Below are 6,873 nucleotides of genomic sequence, written 5' to 3' on the forward strand. Positions count from 1 at the left end.
TAAGCTCAAATCTCAAGGTGGTTTATGCATTCGTACGGTCAGAAACTCGGGTAGCACTTGAGTGCAATAGTTTTTTGGTGTCATTGGTGCAATAAGTAATTTTGTGTCTATCTCTCTTAACAACTCATTCTCTCTCATCTAAGTAATTTATTTTAATCATTTTCTTTCATCTAAAATGAACTTATGTCACCAATGACACCAAAAAACTATAGCACCCAAGTATTTCCCCAGAAACTCAAACATTTATCTACTTGGCTGACACATAAGGGCCATTTTACACCAACCACATAAGCTCTGGTTCATATGTTGAAGAACAAATTCATGTTGATACATATTTTTCATTTTTCTTTTAAGTCTGGCAATTCTCGCATGCAGCATGCTATTGTGAAGGCAATGGAAATATTAGGGCCAGGTTTTATATGTACAGTCGGAAACTAGTAGGATAAATAGATAGATAATGTCTACCTTTCAATGTTGTGTCATATATTGACATTAGTGACACTAACCTTCGTCTTTGTGATTTGTTTGAAAATGTGGTTTGGAACTTCAACAAACTTTACACTTACATCCTTCATTTTACCAAGATTGTATTTGTAGCATTACCATTGACAATAATGTTGATGATAAACTCATTTGGAGTGGCTCCCCCAATGGTATATATTCAACCAATCATGGTTATAGATGATTGGATCAAAATTTAAATCAACAAGTGGTGCCCAATACTACCTGAAGTTGGATTTGGCCGCTACTAATTACTGAAAATATGTGGCAGTTTTGTTGGTTAGTGATGCACGATAGTCTTTCATTTAGAGTCTCATGTCACCTCACCTCCAATACTTCTTTTCATAGATGTGGTGTTGTTGTTGAGAGTGATTTGCATACTCCGCATGATTGCTATAGCAATGTTTATTTGGATGTATGTTTATCGTAGCAACTTTTATATGTAGGATTGTCATATTTATTTCAAACATCATGCTACAATGGAGACAAGTACTAAGTTCATACTAACTTGTTATGAAATTTGGAGAAATAGAAATGAACAGATTTTCCAAAATATGCAGACAGATACTTGAATTATGTCAACATCATAATCTTTTATCATGCATCTGTGGTTTCCGCTCTTTGTACCACTAGTAACCATCATGTGGCCCGTCAGGTTAGTTGGAATCTCCCTCCTGAATGCTATATTAAGATCAATGTAGACGATTCATCTTGTGGAAATCCCGATAATGCAGGTTTTGGAAGTCTTATGAGAAACGATATGGGAATTTGGATTCAAGGATTTTCTGGTTCTTGTAGTATAGCTTCTAATTTACTAGTTGAACTTTCAACTATTTGGAAATGACTTCAACCCGCATGGGACCTTGGGCATCGATCTATCATCATGAAATTCGACACTCAGACAGTTTTGGATCTTATTGCAGATACTAATCGATGACTTTCATCCTCATGCAAACTTATTTTTTCTCATTATGAAACTCTCTTATCTTTCTTGGATGGTCATCCTTTATAAACTTATTTTCTCTCATTAGGAAACACTTTTGAAATTAACTTTGTTAGGAAATAATTGAATTCATGTTAATTAAGGTGGTTTTGCGACAGAGCATGTCATTATAAACAAGAAACAAATGTAATACTAGCACTTTTGGTATTTTCTTGAATTGTCTTAATGAATTTGATGTGATAGCAGTTTTAGTGGTTAACATGTTTCAAATTTGATGTTAACTATGTTCAATGGATAATTAATGGGTATGACAAAGTGTCGCAACTCATTAATCATTCATTATATACAATTAAGGATAGTTTTGATTATAACACCTATACAATTTTAGATAGATGATAGTTTTTGTTTTTATTTGGTATGGTAACACTAGATGGTATTATATGGATCTAATGTTTTATGCTAAATTATATAGAGACATGTTTATTTGACATTTTAATTATGGGTTAACTTAGTGCAAATGGATTTAACCTGTATAAAGTTTTTTTAAACTTTTAAGTGCAAGATTAATTATCATAAACCATTTATCCGTATCACAAATTTTCCCAAGTAGATTATAACCTCTAATGGATGAGGATCTCCAACCAACAATATCTAAAGTTCTTATAGTGAAAAACTAACTAAAAATATATGCATTGAGAAAATAAAATATAATACGTAGGTAGATGTAGGAAATATGAAGGATATTACCACAAGTTACATTTGCATATACAAACTGACTTTCAAAACTGCATAATGCATACATATACAATTCAAAAGAGTTTCCTTTCAACGATACAAAAAATATTTAAAGGAAACAAACTCTTTGTAAGAAAGTAAATGAAAATGAAATAAACAACAAACGGAATAACTTTCATCAAAGTCTTTAACCATGTGCATAAGCAAGAGATGTGTTCACCCAACGACTCAGTAAGGAAAAGATGTTGACATAGTTTTATTAATTAATTAATGAGCATTAATTTTCTAGAGAAAAGAAATGAGAGAAACAACTGATTAACACATAATAAATGTAAAAACTTAATGATGAAACAAAAGCGTGTAGAAAGAAAACAAGAAAAGCATGATCACTACACTAAACAAAAACTTTGTCGAAAAAACTTTTTAACAAATTGTTCGGACTCAAACATCCATTATTTCGCTACAAAAACAAGAAATGAAATTTACATTGTTGCAATAACATTCGTGACTGGTTTTTTTGCTGATTTTTACATTGTTTGTCGCTTTTTGTTCGAAGTAGCACTAGTATGTAATTTGTTTGTTTGCTTAGTGAGTTTCTTGAGGATGGAGGGGGCTTCCTCTGTTTATCAGTTAGAGTCTTAGATTAGGCTATGATTACGTGTAGATCTTAATGATATTATGGATTTATTATGTGATAGAGATTTAGTCAGATTTTGGAGATTTTATCTATGGATGTATGCTGTTCTTATAACATGTATATTTTTGAGATGTATGACTTATATCCGCTGCGACTGTTGATGAATTTTATATATGCATGTTGTTTGAATTTTGATGTGAAGACGTAGCGTTTATTTATTGAATATTTATATTATTCGCGTGTATTATCGCTTGAATAGAAATAAGGTGTTACATTCATCCTTTATGTTTTTAGCGATGTTGAATGATGTAATCTATCGATTTGAATGAATATCATTTTGTTTTTGTAAAAAAAAAAAAAGATAATTAATGAATACAAGAAATTCAATAGAAAATTATATGATGAATTCAAAATTACATATGTGTAGTATATATATTTTTTACATGAATTATTTTCAAACCTCACCCAAATTACAATAGTTAGCGAATATATTAACACTTTCATTAATCATAATTTTTGTGTATTATATACAATCCTCCTAAAAAAAAACATTCAAACTATGCTAAAGTATACATTTATTATGTTTAAATATACATGATATTCATTAACTATAATTTTTATTCAAATTTACACCTTGTGATAATGGTTACTAGTTCTTTTGTAAAAAAGCAATTGTTATCGATGTTTAAAATTACGGTTAATGGGTATTTAATTAGTGACCAGTGAGTTGAAGAGCATTGTGTTAAGACCAAGCCAAGTATAAACAATAGAAACTCACATTAAATACTCCTAATAAGAAATTATAGTCCTTAATATTTAATTAGATCGTTAGTATAGTTGACAAATTGCTTTACTTGTATTTTTTTTGATCTTCTATTAAATGTGTAGTTTACAACATATTTAAATTGTGTCGACCATTCAAATCAATGTTAAATTTCAATGTCGAGATAACATTGTTCATTTATTTATACAAACTTAACTACTTTTTGCTCACATTTGTTTTTATTTGTGTTTTGTTATATTTAGGTTTCAACCCCACTTCTTTTACTTTTATTGATTATTCCCGGCCAATCCTATATAATTAATCATATAATTTTTAACATCGGTAGTGATTCTCTCAAAAAAAAAAAACATGGGTGGTGATTAATCTAAATCGCCTTTGGTTTGTTCATTATGGAAATCTTTGCAAAAATGTCAAATGTTAATAATGCTACTTCAAACCTTCGTTTGATTTGATTGTTACAATAATTTTACGAATAAAAAAATACAAGTAGCAACACCATCAAATCCGATCACGACACAAATCTCAAATAGATGGCTACTTTAAACCCTCTTTTGATTTAGTCATCACGATATTTTAATAATTACAAGCAGTGATAGCATCAAATTTCACGTTTTGTTTGTTCACAATGCATATCTCAAAGTCGGTGACTACACTAAATCCTCTTATTGTTTGATTATTGTAAATCTCAAAGTCGACAGATGCACAATTTGGTTGTTGCAGAAATGTCAAAGTCGACAAAAGCATCGATCATCTTTTGATTTGATTAATTATCACATAATTCTTAAAGTTGACGATTATGTTGTATCCTTTTTTAATTTGGTCATCACAAAAGTTTTCAAATAAAATATATATATAAATCATAAATATAAATTAGGACCACATCAAAACCACATTTGACTTGGTTACTACGCAAATCGCAAAGTCGATGACCACTCTTAATCCTTTTATGTTTCGTCATTGCAAACTTCAATTAAACAAATTTATCACGATCAACTCACTTGGGTGCATCCGAGTTTTGCGACTTTGATGACTCTATCCCTATCTCTTTCATAACTAATAATTTTCTTTCATCAAAATAATTTATTTTAATCATTCATCTACAAACAAAATATACTAAAGTCACCAAAGTAAAAAAAAAAAAACTCAAAGTTACCCAATTATTTTTCCAATTTCACACACCCTACGTCAATTTTTATCAAATTAGCGATTTTTTTTATTATTTTAATCTTTTTGTCAAACTAATTGCGACACAAAAAACATTTCTTTGAAATCAACCAACACACAAACACTTTATACACACTAACTATGTAGCTTTGAACTCTCCATCACACCAGGAGATACGTAGAATAAGAAGACCACATTTTTTTTGAATGGCAAAAGACCATTCTTGTCAAACTCGATAGTAATAAAACACTTTTTTTCTCCTTTAAAACACAACATTTAAACCAAATCTTGCACAATTAATTAGATATAACCGTTTTCAAACGAATATCTTCTAGTGTTGATATATACATTTCCTATACGTAATCGTCTCACGAAATTAAATAAAAAAATGATTTCAAATATCATTTTTTTCGTTTCCAAAAGTTTCTTTTTCAACGTTTTCTTTATTTTTATAAATTTTGGTGGCAATTTCATCATTTTTTAGCAACCCTCAAATTTTTGAAGGTGCAACATCTATAAATATGATCTAGATTTAAATTAAAAAACACAACAATATTTTTAGTACAAAATAAAATTTCATTGAACCACTGCAACAAGTTTATTTCGTCAAATCCCAATCAAATAATTTATTATTTTTTAATTATTAACTATTGCAATAAATAGAAAAGTAAGACATGCCCTAATTTGTTGGATTCAACGAACGATGCTTCAACCATATAACAAAACCCAACTAAATTATTGAGAGTAAACTTATCCAATAAAAGGTTTGACTATTTATTTTTAAAATAAATAAATAATGATTTACATAAGTTAATTATTTGTTTGATTGAAATATAAGTTTTTTTTTCTTCTTAAATAAAAATATAGGATGTGAGGATGATGATTTACTCCAAACCAAACACCTTACAAAAATTCGTTAAAAGTGAATCGCTAATCACTTTATAGCATCTATCAATGATTTTATAATTTATATCAGCACATTTCAATATTAAAAATTGTGGGTTTTACAAAGAGGGAGATGACTTAGTATTGATAGATATCATTTTATGATGAATATTGCAAAGTAGGATTACGATATGAAACATCTATTCTGCAAGTCAATCTTATTTATGGCGAATCTTGATTCGCCATAAATAAGATTGACTTGCAGAATAGATGTTTCATATCGTAATTCTACTTTCCAATTGGAAAGTAGAATTACGGTATGAAACGATCAATTGATAAGTCAAGCAAGCTTATTAACCTTAATTACATATAAATAGAAGACAAACATACAACAGATTGCACCACTATGTTTTTTAAACGAAAAAACCAATCTTTTAATTAAAATTATCTTCTCCACAATTACATTATTTTCCCTACCCAATGATCATATCTAATCTAATCTAACAAGTACTCATTATTTTTTTTTTTAAGGAAGTACTCATTCTTATAGGGTAAGAACCCGCCATCAAAGATTATCTTAATTTTTTTTTTTTGTTGAGCTTATGTTCTTAAAACATTTATATATTAATCACATCACATCTTTTATATATTTTATACACTTTTTTATATTATTTTTAAAAATATATATTTTTTGCTGTAAATCAAAGCTTTTGGTGTAGTTATATATATATATATATTGGTTACAAGGGATAAAAGAAAACAGAAAAAAAGAAGTAAAAGAAGCAAAAAAAGACTAGCCACGAGGGAAAAAAGTTCCCCAAGAATCATCCCTAAGGAGAGGCAAAAGATCCTCAGGAGGGGTGGCATGGTTAGACAAAGCCGAGTTTATGGAAGCTCTCAACTTAGCAAGGAAATCGGCGCATTTATTACCCTCGCGAAGAGTATGCAAGATAGGAGTGTTCCGAAGCTGAACCAGATCTTTAATGTCTTGAATTAGAGTGGCATAAACATGATACTCCATGACTGGGCCGTTGATGAGGCTGACACAATGAAGGGAGTCTGAGTAGCACATAAAAACAACAATGTTCAAGTTGCTAACCATCTGCAAACCCGTGCAAATGGCATGTAATTCAGCAAGAAGAATGTCATATGAATGGGCAATATGACCTGAAAAACCAGAGATGAATAAGGCAACATTGTTTCTAAGAAGTCCTCAAAAACCGA

This window comes from Medicago truncatula, chromosome 5 (assembly GCF_003473485.1).
Source record: "Medicago truncatula cultivar Jemalong A17 chromosome 5, MtrunA17r5.0-ANR, whole genome shotgun sequence".
NCBI classification, from domain to species: Eukaryota; Viridiplantae; Streptophyta; class Magnoliopsida; order Fabales; family Fabaceae; genus Medicago; species Medicago truncatula.